Source organism: Ovis canadensis, chromosome 8 (genome assembly GCF_042477335.2).
Source record: "Ovis canadensis isolate MfBH-ARS-UI-01 breed Bighorn chromosome 8, ARS-UI_OviCan_v2, whole genome shotgun sequence".
Lineage (NCBI taxonomy): Eukaryota > Metazoa > Chordata > Mammalia > Artiodactyla > Bovidae > Ovis > Ovis canadensis.
Genome location: NC_091252.1, coordinates 34,570,937 through 34,587,455, shown reverse-complemented (window position 1 = coordinate 34,587,455; position 16,519 = coordinate 34,570,937).

Genomic DNA, 16,519 nt, shown 5'->3' with positions numbered 1-16,519 from the left:
GGTGGATTTTCCACCAAATGATTAAGTGAAATTTGACATATATCTTTTCATCCAAAGTTTTGTACATCACATTGTTTTCTAATGGAGAAATGTTAATATGGCTTTTTGTATTACTAAAATAGCTTTGAGATTAAGGAAAAATAAATAACTCTTGTACAGTTCAGTATTGTCTATTAAATCTGTATTGGCAGTGTGTATAATGGCATTTGCTATGGTTATAAAATAATTCCTCTGGATTATAATAATTATTTGATCCAATTCCTATTGCTTGTAAAATAAAGTTTTAACAGTTGATATAATCAAGCTTGCTAAAATAGGATTTTTTACAGATTTAACTATAAAATGCAAGTTTTAGAGAAAAATTTTACATCTTAAGTGTTGATGGTAAGTATAACTTATTCAGTTTAAGGAATTTAGAAGGTATGCTTGACATCATACTTAGGATATAAAATTATATCCATTGAAAGTGAGTTACAATGCTCACAAGTCAAAAACTTTAATGATAGAACTTAATGTATTTGAGAAACAATAATTTATTTACATTTCCCCCTCATGAATATAAACAATAAAATTTTGCAGTTAAGGATTTGGAGGAAGGGTTCCTTTTTGCTTTTCTATATATCAGGTAGATCCAACTGGGAGGGGCATGTAGTTTAACATAGCCCAATTAGCTTTGAAAATTAAAAAATTAGTTAACAGGGCTATTAGCTTTTATCTTTCCTTTAATCATTTACTGTGCAAATTGAACATTTTTTTCCCCTGTCCACTTTCCAGCTATATGAAAGTGCTTAAACCACGGTATAGCAAACAGGAATTTTAAAATGCTGTAAATGTGCCAGTGCCTGTTGGGGATTCAAGTTCTAGCACTCCTTTAAATTACACCCATCAATGCTATTTTTAAAATGGAAAATAAATACTTCTAAAAGGTGTGAATGTTAACCATATTTTATGTTCCTGAAAAAGTGATAAATTCTTGATCTTCAAATACTATCTATAGTTTTTCCTCTCAACTCATCAACAATTTTAAAAACAAACCAAAACACATATCCCACCATAGGATCTAGCAGCTGCTTGTACATAAAATAATCACTTTAAAATTTTTAGAAACCCTAATAATCTCAGTTCTAGTGCTTTGGTGAAATTAGAACATAAGACTTTTTAGTACTACTAGTAAGTGGGAAGTGAGAGTATATTTGTCAACTACTCTTATTCTCTCAGGGGAAAGATGAAAGGCAGTAGGATTACTCATCACTTGGAATTTCAATAAATATAACATTTCAGTTGAATTTGTTAAGTTAGCATTACAGATTGTCTTCCCAACAAATGGCAAGTGTCTCTTAGGTTTGAAATATGTGTTAAGGACTGGATAAAGTGCTAGAATTCTATCCCTGGGTAACTTAGTGGGGATGCGAAAAGAGAAGGGGTTTGTGATGAATTATAAATTGGAAGTCTAAGAAAGACTCAAAGCAAGTCTTAATTCAGATGATACATACCTGCATTTGGGAAAGCACCAACCAATAAAATATAATTCTAACCACAATGTCATTTTAAAGTTTTTTAGTAACCATAATTTAAAAAAATAAGAAACATTAAATTACTTTAATAATCTACATATCCAAAATATTTGCACATGTAATCAATTAAAAAATTACTTAGTTGACTTGTCTTTCCCTTAACGCTTTGAAATTCAGTGATTTAGACTGACATCTCAGTTTGGACCAGTCATTCCACGTGTACATAAAATAATCACTTTATGGCCACATGTGGCTGCCATATTGGAGGGCACATGTCTGGAAAATTAGGGTGTGAAAGTCAATGATTAGAAATGTTTGGCTACAGACTTTGCAAAGTGTAGCTTTGTAATTAATTGCATGAGCTTCAAGGGCTTAGCTTTTGCATCAACACTGAAGTTTTTTTTAGATTTCAAACCATTTTAAGCAGTTAATGTGGCTTCCCAGGTGGTATTCATGGTAAAGAACCTGCCTGCCAATGCAGGAGACATAAGAGATGTGGGTTTGATCCCTGGGTCAGGAAGATCGCCTGGAGGAGGAAATGGCAACCCACTCTGGTACTCTTGCCTGGAGAATCCTATGGACAGAGGAGCCTGGCAGGCTGCAGTCCATAGGATTGCAGAGCCAGACACAACTAAAGTGACTTCTCTCACATGCACATGGCATTGATATTACAAATGAACACGGTGACATTTTGAAAGGCCTTGTTATCAGCTGAATCATCCCTGCAAAATTCATGTTGAATATGACTTAGAATGTGACTTATTAGAGACAGAATCTTAAAGAGGTGATTAGGTTCAAATAAGGGTGTCAGGGTCAGCCCTCATTTAATGTGACTGATGTCTTTACAAGGAGAAAAAAAAAAATGGACATGCAGAGAGATACCCAGAACACATGTGTTTAGAGAAAAAGAGCATGTGAGGAGACAGGAAGAAGGTGGCCATTTGCAAAACAAGGAGATTGCAGATCTCCTTCAGAAGACTCCAGACCTGTTAGCACCTTGATTTGGGACTTCTAGTCTCCAGAACTGTGAGAAAATACATGTTAAAGCCAACCCAGTCTACTATTTGTTATTGCAGCCCTAGCAAACTGATACAGGACTCCAGGGTAAGAATGGAAAGGCTGTCTGTCCTTAGGTCAGGATGTAAAGAATTCTACATGATTACTTTTTCTCTTCCTTCAGTGGAAGAGAGACTGGTTTCTAGCTTGAGGTTTTTATTATTAATATTACCCTAGAAAAGAGAAACAATAGTTTAAAAATTAGAAAAATAGATTATATCTCTATCTTAAATCTATTAATGAGTTGATAGGAAATATCTCTTGACATTCTGGAATGCAGTCAAGTGGGGCTTAAGAAGCACTACTGTTAATAAAGCTAGTAGATGTGATGAACTTCCAGCAGAACTATTCAAATCCCTAAAGGATGATGCCATCAAGGTTTTACATTCATTATGTCAGCAAATCTGGAAGACCCAGCAGTGGCCACAGGACTGGAAAAGGCCGACCTTCACCCCAATTCCCAAGAAGGGTAGTACCAAAGAATGTGCTAGCCATCGGACAATTGCACGCATCTCCATGCTAGAAAGGTCATGCTTAAAATTTTCCATGCTAGGCTTCAGCATTACATGAATCAAGAACTTCCAGATGTCCAACCTGGATTTTAGAAAAGGAAGAGGAACTAGAGATCCAATTGCCAACATTCGCTGCATTATAGAGAAAGCAAGGGAATTTCTGAAAAACATTTATCTTTGTTTTATCGACTACGCTAAAGCCTTTGACTACGTGAATCATGACAGACTGTGGAAAGCTCTTAGAGTGATGGGAATACCAGACCATCTTACCTGTCTCCTGAGAAACCTGTATGCAGGTCAAGGAGCAACAGTTAGAACCCCGTATGGAACAACTGATTGGTTCAAGATCAAGAAAGGAGTATGACAGGGCTGTCTGCTGTCACCCTGTTAGTTTAACCTAGACGCTGAGCACACCATGAAACATGCCAGGCTGGACAAGTTTCAAGCTGGAATCAAGATAGGCGGGAAAAACATCAACAATCTTAGATATGCAGATGATCCCATTCTAATGGCAGAAAGCGAATAGGGACTAAACAGCCTCTTGATGAGGGTGAAGGAGGAGAGTGAAAGAGCCAGCTTAAAACTAAATATTAAAAAACACTAAGATCATGACATCTGGCCCCATTACTGCATGGCAAATAGAAGGGGGAAAGGTGGAGGCAGTGACAGATTTCCTCTTCTTGGGCTCTAAAATTACTGTGGGTGGTGACTGCAGCCATGAAATCAGTAGATGATTGCTTCTTGGCAGGAAAGTGAGGACAAATCTAGACAGTGTTGAAAAACAGATATGTTACTTTGCCGACAAAGGTCTGTATATTCAAGGCTATGGTCTTCCCAGCTGCCACGTACAGTTTTGAGAGCTGGACTATAAAGAAGGCAGAATGCCAAAGAATTGATGCCATCAAACTGTGGTGCTGGAGAGGACTCCTGAGGGTCCCTTGGACAGCAAGTAGATCAAACCAGTCCCTCTTAAGGGATATCAATCCTGAATGTTCACTGGAACGACAGATGCTGAAGTTGAAGCTCCAGTATTTTGGTCATCTGATGTGAATGGACAACTCATTGGAAAAACCCCTGATTATGGGAAAGATTGAGGGCAGAAGGATAAGAGGGCATCAGAGGATGTGCTGGCTGGACGGCATCACCAATGCAATGAACATGAACTTGGGCAAACTCTGGGAGATGGCAAGGGACAGGGAGGCCTGGCGTGCTGCTGTTCATGAGGTCACAAAGAGTCAGACACAACTGATCGACTGAACAACAACAACAGGAAGAATCTCTAAAACACAAATAGTTAAAAAAAAGAAAAAGATATTGTCTGGGGACTTCCCTGATGGTTCAGTTGTTGGGAATTAGGCCAATGCAGGGGACATGGATTCAGTCTCCAGTCTAGAAATATTCAACATGCCAGAACTAAGCCCATGGGCTACTGATGCTGAACCCATGTTTTAGAACATGTGAGCCATAACTACTGAGCCTATACTCCGCAACAAGAGAAGCCAGCACAAGAAGAACCCTGTGCACAGCAACAAGAGAGCAGCACCCACTCGCCACAACTAGGGAACGCCTGTCCACAGCAGCAAAGACCCAGTGCAGCCATAACTAAATAACGAAAATTTTAAAATACTGTCACCCATAAATAAATAAAATTAAAAATATTGTCAGCCATAAATTTAAAAAGTGTCTAAAAATACTATGTAATGTTATGTCTGAATTTATCCACCTCTGTTTATTTTCCTTGCAATTTATTTGTGCAAGAAACTGAGTTGTTTGTTCTATAATTTCCACAGTGTGAATTTTGCCAACTGCACCTCTTGTTGTCATTTAACATATTCCTTCATCTTTTCTGTATTTCTTGTATTTTCTGTATTTCTTATATTTTCTGTAAATTGGTCAATAGATCAAGAGGCTTGATCAGATTCAGGTTCAAAGACTACGTCATAGGCAATGGTGAGTATGTCTATCAGAAGGCAACCTGACTTGTTTCTCTTTTTGTGATTTTTGAAGTAATTAATCTTTGCTTAAATCCATTAACTAATTTAGAGTGATAAAATGGCATTATTCTTATTGACTTTCTTTTTTCTATTATTTGAGCAGCTAATTATATAAAAAGAAACTTTCCTTCATCAACCGTTTGGTTGTCCTAAGGCACATTTGTTTATGGAAAGGCAGAATAAGTGTTTGATTTCTTCCCTTTAATTACTGATTTTCAGTAATTAGTAATTTTCAGTAATTTCCAGTACTGGTTCCCTAACATTCTCCAAAGATGACCAATGATAGTATTTATTGTTTAGTATCATTATACATTCATAGCTTTAAACTTATTTGATATAAACAATGTAAACGATGCTCTGATGGACTCATGGTAGATTATCTTTTAAAGTTATAGAACCAATAAACGAAATCAGTTTAAATTTTATTAAGATACTGGGGAATGTGCTTAAAAAATAAACGTAACTCGATATTTACTTTACTCAAACTAAATGGGTTTACATAGTTAAGTGTTGGAACATCCCTTACTAAATTTTAGTTGAGGTGTCATGTCAAGAAGGCTTCTGTTCATACAATTTCAAAGAAACAGGAGACATTGCAGGTTTTTTCTTTTTTACCCAATAATTACTGCTGAGTAATCATTTTAAATGTCACCAAAATCTATCAACTTAACACCGTACTGCACGCAGTAAGAGAAATGTCTGGCATGAGGAGTCTCAGCAGTCATTAGTCATAGAGACATACATGTTAGCACTTATTGAAGAGGCACACTAAATAGAACATACTGGTCAGTAGGCATTACTAATTTCCCTGGCAAAGTACTAAAACTTCTGTGATGGAGTATGCTGCTAAGTCGCTTCAGTCGTGTCCGACTCTATGTGACCCCATAGATGGCAGCCCACCAGGCTCCACCATCCCTGGGATTCTCCAGGCAAGAACACTGGAGTGGGTCGCCATTTCCTTCTCCAGTGCGTGAAAGTGAAAAGTGAAAGTGAGGTGGCTCAGTCATGTCCGACTCTTCGCGACCCCATGGACTGCAGCCTGCCAGGCTTTTCCATCCATGGGATTTTCCAGGCAAGAGTACTGGAGTGGGATGCCATCGCCTTCTCCAATGGAGTATGGGTCAATGAAATTGGCAATTTTTAAAGAAAAACTTGCAAGGAGATCCAACCAGTCCATTCTGAAGGAGATCAGCCCTGGGATTTCTTTGGAAGGACTGATGCTAAAGCTGAAACTCCAGTACTTTGACCACCTCATGCAAAGAGTTGACTCATTGGAAAAGACTCTCATGCTGGGAGGGATTGGGGGCAGGAGGAGAAGGGGACGACAGAGGATGAGATGGCTGGATGGCATCACTGACTTGATGGACGCGAGTCTGAGTGAACTCCAAATTTTAAACAAAATTTCCCCTCTAGTTTTAATTTTTCACCCTTTTCATTTGCTACCTGAAGTCTTGGAACTGGTGATGGACAGGGAGGCCTGGCGTGCTGCGATTCATGGGGTCGCAAAGAGTCAGACATGACTGAGCGACTGAACTGAACTGATACTCACTGTAGAGCCCAGAGGCTCTTATGGCAAGATTAATTGGTCGCTTTTATAAAGAAGTTTGAGAAATTTGAATTTAAGTGACCATAAAGTAATAGTCTCTTTTAAACAAATTACCACCTAGAGCTACTTATTTTAGTGCTTTTTAGAAATTGGCAAGCACTGGATGAGGCAATAGATCATTTTAAATATATAACATTTTTATAGATTAGAGAACACAGTGAAATTATAAAGAAAAAAAGCATATGCACTTGGTTAGGTCATGTTATAAAGTATTGATTTTATCTTAACAATGTTATTTTCCTTCCACCTCTAGGGCACTATATAGTTCAAGTATTGAAATACACTAGTACAAATAAATGTCTGATTTTCTTTTTATCATATATGTCTCGATATTTTAAAAACATAAACTATTGGTAGATATTTTGGAATGAGAAATAAAAAATTTTTAATTGGAATTTTAAAAACTATATTGGTACATACCTTCTAAATTTAAAATTCCATTTGATCCAAAAATGAAATGTATGAGGACTCCAGTGATGTATTTATTTAAAACAAACACAGGATTTTTCTGGTGGTCCACTGGTTAAGGCTCAGCACGTCCTGTACAGGGGGTGTGGGTTTGAACCCTGGCTGGGGAACTTAAGATCCCACATACTGTACTATGTAGCAAAAAAAAAAAAAAAAAGATATTAAACAAAAAATATACAAATACTAGCGTTTGTTTTATTTTCAAGACTATAGTGAAAGTTGTCATTCAACTCTCTTGAGAAAATCTACAGTTTTCAACATTCTTACTTATTAAGATTCTTCATGCTTATTAATGTTTAGTGGACAAAGAACCAGTACAATTAATTAAAAAAAAATACAGTCACAATAATAGAAAGTGAATAGTTCCTATGAAACATTTCTGCCATAACTTAAAACACAGAATAAACATATTTATTGAGAAAATGAAGAGTTTCGATACTTTTCTGTTTAGATCAAGAAGACTCATTAAAACTAGCTGTTTGTAAAGCATGTGCTCAGTTACTCAGTTGTGTCCAACTCTTTGCAGCCCCACAGACTAGCCCACCTGGGTCCTCTGTCCAGGCAAGAATATTGGAGTGGGTTGCCACATTCTACTCCAAAAAGCATGCTTCCTCATAAAGCATGCTTCCTCCCTAATTTCTTATTGACCTGTATACCAATCTTGTTATCAAAACTATATTTACAAGTTAGATATAATTCATACAGAAATGTGTATATGTATACTAAATAATAGCAAGATACAAATATTTTATAAATCTAAAATACATATATATAAAATCAGGCATAAATCTGAATGTGCTCACTACTATTAATATTAAAAATTTTAAACAAAACTTCCCCTCTAGTTTTAATTTTTCACCCCTTTCATTTGCTACCTGAAGTCTTGGAATATACTATCGTATCTTCTGAATCCTTCTTAAGATTATAGAGAACAATGATGGAATGAGGTTTAAGATTTGGTTAAAGGAAGTTTTATTTGATCAGAAGTTGATTTCTCTGAAAATTCTTTGTATGAGAATCTTTAATTTGGCTTTAACCGCTGATTAGTCTTTCATAAGAGGCAATTAAAATAAGCATCATACACATCTGGCCTACAATAAAGAAGAAATGGGCAGAATAAAGATTACTGACTTTTCTTGCTTTTGTGTTCTTTAGGTCCTATTCTTCGTGGTCAATGTGGTCGAATTGTGTTATTTTATTTAGAAAATAAAGTTAATTTATTGATATTTTATGTTAATTTGTTTAGTAAATAATGTTATTGTATAAAAAAGTCTAAGAATGAAGCAGTATTAGGCACTTATGTGCTGAAGTCACAGGAAAACTTTTTGCAATATTAGGTATATTATTTTTCTGAGCCTCACCATTCTTGTGTGTAAAATTGAGAATAAAAAGAATGCCAGTTAGTAGGAAGGAATGCACCCGCTCTAATGTCTGGCACTTAGAAGGTATTCATCAGTGTTCACTGCTATTATGTATCTGAATTTTTGGTTTAATATTGAATACCTCAGATGCACTCTGCTGGTACACTGCAGCTCTCTGCAACATGTTTTAGGATGTCCAAGATAAAGATTAAAACAAAAGGAGAGTTTTCTACTTAAGTATTTATCTCATACTTCATTTCTTATTTTAGTAAACATTTGTTAAACACCTACTGTGGTCTAGTGAGAGGACTGGGATCTGGGAACATACGAGTGAATATACTGCATGCCTCAAATCTGTTCTGGTGGGAAAGTCACTCATCTTAAAAACAATACCAACTCTACTACTACCAATCCATAATATGATTTCTTCTAAGTCAAACATTCAATGATGTTATAGTCTTAATCACAAAGACATGAAAACAAATTGAATATTATTTTTTAAAAAAACTATTTGATATATCTTTTAAGTTTATATGCTGTCTTTATATTTTTAATTTTACTGAATAAAAGTGTTAGTCACTCACTTGTGTCTGACTCTTTGTGACCCCATGAACTGTAGCCCATCAGGCTCCTCTGTCTGGGGAATTCTCCAGACAAGAATGCTGGAGGGGGTTGCCATTTCCTTCTCCAGGGGATCTTCCTGACCCAGTGATTAAAGCCAGGTCTCCGGCGCTGCAAGCAGACTCTACCAACTGAGCCACCAGGGAAACCCCAAACATAAAATATAGAAGATGCATATTCATTTTATCTATTATCAGATCATAAACCACATGAAAACTCACTGGTATATAGCAACAATAATCTAAATTTTTTCTTTTCCAATAGCTTTTTCACTATATAATGGATAAATAATAAACCATCTATTTTTAAAGAGCAAAATTTGATATACACAAATATATGCACACCTGTGAAACTCTTACTGTATCCATGATGCCTATGATTCTGTGGGTCAGGGATTAGAGCCAGCACAGCGGGGACAGCTTGTGAGTCTGATACATGATGTTTGTGGCCACAGCTGGGGCTGCTTGAATAGCTGGGAGCTGCTGGGATGGCTAGACTGAGGCCATATGTCTGGGCTCTTCATTTTTCTTCTTGGCATGTTTGCTGGGATTAGGAGGCCTAACATGGCTCCTTGACTACTGGTCTTGGTGCCCAGGTTGGGATGGCTGGACCAGCAAAGACTTAGCACGTACTCTTCACCCATGGCTGTGTCAGTATAGTCAGGCTTCTTGCCCAGCAGCTAACTCCTCCCTGAGGTGAAGATCCAAGATACGCTCCAAGAGACAGGGAGTAAAAGCGGCCGGTCTTTTACGGCCTCATCTCAGAAACTGGCACAACTCACTCCTGCTGTTTTGGTTAAAAGAGTCAGAGTGTATCCAGACTCTAGGAGAGAAGGACATGGACACAACGTCTTGGCGGGAGGAGTGTCAAACAAATTTTCATCATCTTAAAGCACTGAATACCTGTTGCTACTGCTGCTGCTAAGTCGCTTCAGTCATGTCTGACTCTGTGCGACCCCATAGGTGGCAGCCCACCAGGCTCCCCTGTCCCTGGGATCCTCCAGGCAAGAACACTGGAGTGGGTTGTCATTTCCTTCTCCAATGCATGAAAGTGAAAAGTGAAAGTGAAGTCGCTCAGTTGTGTCTGACTCTTAGTGACAGATGCGATATTCCTGAGTAAAAGATGACTCCAAACTGAGGTCATGAACAATTTCTTGTGGATGGTAAGAGCAGTGGTAGGGGAAGAAGGTGGAAGTAATGTCAGAATTTCCATTGCTCTTTATTAAGCAGTGTCCTTCAAAGAACCTGGAGTTATGCCTTGATATATTATAAATGGATATAAACACAAAAGTCATATAGAAAGCACCATTATTGTATATTATAGAAAATTATATTATTTAATGATATATTTTAGCCACATTAATTAATGATATAATTAGCCACATTTAATTAGTTATAACCCAGGTTTGGTCCCTGCATGGGGACAATCCTCTGGAGGAGGGAATGTCAATCCACTCCAGTATTCTTGCCTGGAGAATTCCACAGAGAAGCCTGGTGGGCTACAGTCCATGGGGTTACAGAGTCAGACACAACTGAGTGACTAACATTTCCCCCACTTTTATTGATATATTAGCCACATTGGTGATCAAGATTCCAAAATCACCAGGACATAATTCAGTAAAACCACCTGAAATAGATGTATCAGATTCTATTAGATTGGTGCAAATGTAACTGTGATTTCAGAATGTGAATTTTAAATCATCATAACTAAGCTCAAACACGTCTTTATTAATCAAAATAGGAACCATTATAATCAACACATTTTTTGCCCATGAGAAATGGGTTGGTTTATTCTCGTAGTGTAAAACTCTGTACTTTGGGATTCAACAAACTCTAAATATTTTCTGCCTCCTGCTGGTTGTGGAAACATTTTCCTTGCAAAAATTTGTTGAGATGCTTGAAGACGTGGTAGAACATTTTTTGGTGCAAGTTTGGTTTTGGGAAGTGCTTTAAGGCTTCTTCTCTGTCTAACCACTGAGCTGGTTGTTGCTGGTTGAATATAAAATCCACTTTTCATTGTATGTCATAAAACAATCAAGAAATGGTTTGTTGCTATTCGTAGAATAAGAGAAAATGACACTTCAAAATGATGATTTTTTAATTTTTGTCAGCTCATGATGCACCCACTTATCGAGCTTTTTCACCTTTCCAATTTGCTTCAAATGCTGCATAACCATAGAATGGTTGAGGTTGAGTTCTTCTGCAATTTCTCATGTAGTTCTAAGAGGATCAGCTTCAGTGATCCTCTCAATTGATCGTTGTCAGCTTCCTATGGTGGAGAAAGCAATGGCATCCCACTCCAGTACTCTTGCCTGGAAGATCCCATGGACGGAGGAGCCTGGTAGGCTGCAGTCCATGGGGTTGCGAAAAGTCGGACACAACTGAGCGACTTCACTTTCCCTTTTCACTTTCATACATTGGAGAAGGAAATGGCAACTCACTCCAGTGTTCTTGCTTGGAGAATCCCAGGGACGGGGGAGCCTGGTGGGCTGCAGTCTCTGGGGTCACACAGAGTTGGACACGACTGAAGCAACTTAGCAGCAGTAGCAGCTTCCTATGGTCAGTTACTATGCTTCTCATCTTCAAGGCTCTCATCTCCTTTGCAAAACTTCTTAAACCATCACTGCATTGTACATTCATTAGCAGTTCCTGGGCCAAATGTGTTCTTGATGTTGCGAGTTGTCTCCACTGCTTTATGACCCATTCTGAACTCAAATAAGAAAATTGCTTGAATTTGCTTTTTGTCTAATATTATTTCCCTAGACTAAAATAAATATAAAATATACAGCAAGTAATAAGTCATTAGCAAAAAAAAAAATAGAGAAATGCACATTAAAATATATTTAAGAATGTATTCCAATATCTAACGTCAAAATTCACCAAAACCACAATTATTTTTGCAACCTAACATTTGTTATTTTCCTAGGACATTACCCTATTGGGAATCTACTAAACTTCTTAAGAATTCCACTTTTTTTTTTTCACTTGGCTGAGGCAGAGGTGGAGGGTGAGGGATGGGGAGTATTGCAGCTTGACAAATGGATCTGTTGTATTTTAACAAACTTTACTGGAGATAATTTCAAATAGACAACTTCATAGTTTCTGAGTAAATTATTGTTGTTTAGTTGCTAAATCATATCTGACTCTTCGGGACCCCATGGACTGCAGCCCACCACCCAGGCTCCTCTGTCCATGGGATTTCTCAAGCAAGAACACTTCACTGGGTTGTCATTTCCCTCTCCAGGTTGATTTTCCAGAACCAGGGATCGAATCCATGTCTCTTGCACTCAGGGAGTCTCCTGCATTGCAGGCAGATTCTTTATCACTGAGCCACCTGGGAAGCATTTCTGGAATCTGCTATAGGGATAGCCATGTCATCAAGTCATCAAAGATAAAGATATATCTTTCTTACATGTTCAACCACTATGTGAAGTGTGTACACACAAAAAGCAGCAAAATAAATTAAAAAATAAATAAACCAAGTAAACCTCTAAGGAGAAGGTTTTATTGTAGTCTTTTGAGAAACACAAGGAAAGCACAGTATATAATACAGTTTACCCATGGAAGAGAGGTACTTGATTAATTTAAGGGGAATTAAGTAAATGCATTCATCATTACTTGGCCATACTTGGAAAGAAAGAACTACTCTTGTCATCCTTTTGGGTTCCCCTCAACCACAGCTCATCACAGGGATATCAGTGGTTTCTCAAATTTCTCATTATATCTTCATTCCTAAAACATTTCCTCTTCTGACCAAAACACCCAGGAATGAAAAGAAGGAAGAAAGAATATTTTTGAATGCACATATGCTTGCATACATTATCATATCAGAGCAATTACAAGGAACCATTAAAAATGTTAATCACTTGGAAGTCTAGAGTGGAGACCAGGTGGTAAAAAGTTTTGATAATTAGGTAAATTTGAAGGTGATTTGCCGGTGCAGAAGTGCCTGTTGAGATATAGAATTTAAGACCATGAGATTCCTTGGGAGAATAGATGCAGCACCCAAAACAAGCAATAAAAGCATCACATTTCCTTTGTTTGAATATCTTATATTGTTTATAGAATGTTTAAAACATATTTCACATCTTTTTCTTAAGAAGATTATATCAGGGTTTTTTTTTCTTTCTTTTCTTACTTTCTCTGTCAAGTTATACAGCTACCAAGACGTTGGGAGATTGTGTAACCAGGGTGAAGAACCATTGAAATTATTGTGACAAAGTACCTACCTACCCACCAACATTCCAGATTTCTATCAGAGGTCTGTATCTGGACTTCCCTGGTGGTACCGTGGATAAGAATCCACCTGCCAATGCACGGGGCACAGGTTCAATACGTGATCTGGGAAGATCCCACATGATACCGAGCAACTAAGCCCGTGCACCACAATTACTGAGCCCTTGCTTTAGAGCCTATGAGCCACTCCTATTGAGTCCAGGTACCTCGAGCCTGTGTTCTGCAACAAAAGAAGCCTCGGCCATGAGCAGCCCATGCACCACAACTAGAGGGTAGCCCCTGCTTGCCACAACTAGAGATAGCCCGTGCAAAGCAATGAAGACCTAGCGCTGCCAAAAGTATATAAATTAAAATAAATAAATATTTTTTTAAAAAGAGGTCTGTGTGCAAGGTAATAAATAAGACTTTGGCATTTGAGGTATGGAGTTAATAATTAGCATCAAGAGAAAGAGCAGTTATACCTAATAGAAAGGAAATACAGTCAGCCCTCCTCTATCTGTGGGTTTCATATCCTCAGATTCAACCAACCACAGATAGAAAATACTCAGAAAAAAATTCCAGGAAGTTACAAAAAGCAAAACTCGAATTGGCCTTATAGTCAACTATTTACGTAGTATTTACATTATATAAGTAACATAGAGATAAGTATATGGGAGGATGTGAGCAAGTTATAGGCCAATATTGTGCCACTTTATATAAGGGCCTTAAGGATCTGAGGGATTTTGGTATCTTCAGTGGTCCTGGAACCTATCACCAAGGACATGAAGCAACACTGTATATCCAGATAAAAATGAGACTGAAGTATTCCTACATCACTGAGACTTGAGTCCTAGAGCTTCCAATGTGCTTGTTCAAAACATAGCATCCAGGTACATCCTTGGCAGTCCAGTGGTTAAGACTTCACTTTCCAATGCAGGGAGTGCAGGCACAATCCTTGGTTGGGGAGCTAAGATGCCACATGCCTCAGGGTCATAAACAACAGAAGCAATACTGTAATGAATTCAATAAATTCTTTTAATTGTTTAAAATAATTTTTTTAAGTAGCATATTTGTTCTCTCTCAACAAACTCTGCCCAGATAATGTCAAAAAGAGTGGTTTTATCTGTGGAACTAGGGCTGGATGAAAATTTCTTTCATGTGGTTGTCAGTACTTACCAAGAGTCTCTTATAGATGAGCCATTGTGCTAGGCATTTAGGACACGTCCATAAAGAGTCAAGGTTCCTGCCCTTGAGATCAAGAGCTATAAGGTAGATTTGTAAATAGATTAGGAAATACAACAGAAAGCCAACTGGAAACAAATTTATATTCATGCTTTAGAGAAGATTTAAATGAAAGAAACAATTAAAATGAAAATATGAAGAATAATCCAAGGTACAATTTCAAGCTCTTAGGATGGGAAAGACCCCATTCTGATGATTTGACCCATAAAAACAAAAAGCTATACATAGCAAGACGTACTCTAAGCAAAGTCAAAAGAAAGAGGACAAACTGGGGAGAAAATATTTACAGCTTCTATTATAAACAAAGGATTCAATTCCCTGAAGAGTTTTTATAAATTAAAAAAAAATCCTAATATAATCTGAGCAAAGGACATGGACCTTTCACTTAACAGAAAATATAGATGGCTCTGAAATATATTAAAATATATTCAATTTCACTTAGAACTAGAAATTAAAATGATACCATTTCCTATCTATTAGATTAGCAAAAATAAAAAAATCTGATAACACGGTGTTATTGAGAGTTATGGGAGAATTTTCAAGTATTCTTGCTTCTGAGTCCAAGCCTGTACTACTTGCTGCATGCCAGGCTAATCCATCGAGAGACAAGCTGCTGGAGCAAGGGCAAATGACTTTATTTAGAAGCCAGCAGACTGAGAGGATGGTAGACAAGAATTCCAAAGAACTTTCTTCCCAGAGTTAGAGTTCAGGCTTCTTTTATACTAAAAGTGAAAGTTTTAGTTGCTCAGTCGTATCCAATTGTTTGCCACCCCATGGACTGTAGCCCGCCAGTCCCCTCTGTCCACAGAATTCTCCAGGCAAGAATACTGGAGTGCTTTGCCATTCCCTTCTCCAGGGGATCTTCCCGACCCAAGGATCAATCCTGGGTCTCCCACACTGTGGGCAGATTCTTTACCATCCAAGCCAAAAGGAGTAGGCAAAGTCCTGGTTCTGGTCAGACTCTGGAGGGGATATGCTAGTTTTGTCTTCACTACAGCCAGTCCCAGGTGAGCCTGGTCAGGATATTTGTTGTGAGCTACACAAAGGCATTTTAGCTTAATGTTCATTATCAGAGGGGCAGGTTTCCCAAAGAAGGGCCATCATGTATGTATAATTTGAGCTTAAAGGCAGCATCCCCTTAGTGATTAACTTGTAACAGAATACAAAGTTTCTTTACTATTACATTTTTGATAGTGTAAGTCAGCAAAATCTCTGATGATAACAATTTATAATATCCATCAAAACTATAGACACATACTTCCATGTATCCAGCAATTCTACTTCTAGGAATTCACTCCACAATTATATCCATACATGCAAAATGACACATATACATTATTATTAATAGCAGCATTGTTTGTAGTAGCAAGAAGGTAACAAGAGTAGAAACAACCTGAATGTCCATCAGTAAAAGTTGAGTAAAGGAGGGGTATATATATATGATGGAATACTATGGCTTTGGGGTTATTTATTGCTATTCACAAACCACCCTAAAAGATAGTGGCGTAAAACAATAACAATTATTGATTTCTTCTCAAAATTCGATGGGTGACCATGCTTAGCTGGGGAAGTTCTGTTCTATGTAATGTGAGCTGGGGTTGCAGTCATCTGGAGACTCAATGAGGCTGTATTGTCCAAAATGGCTCATTCAGATGGCTGGAGTTGGTGCTGGTTGTTGGACTGAAAGTAAGCTGAGACTATTGATCATAGTGTATTAGCATTAGCTCTTCTCCATGTGTCCTCTCCTTATGGCTTGGGCTTCTTCCAGCAAGATGGCTAGCTTCCAAGAGGGAGTGTGGCCAGAGCATAAAGCTGTAGCTCTCTTTAAGGGTCAGTCCTAGAAATTATCACTTCTAACTCATTCTATTGACAAAATGAGGGATAAGGCCAGGTCAGATTCAAAGCAAGGGAAATATACTCTTTCTCTTAAG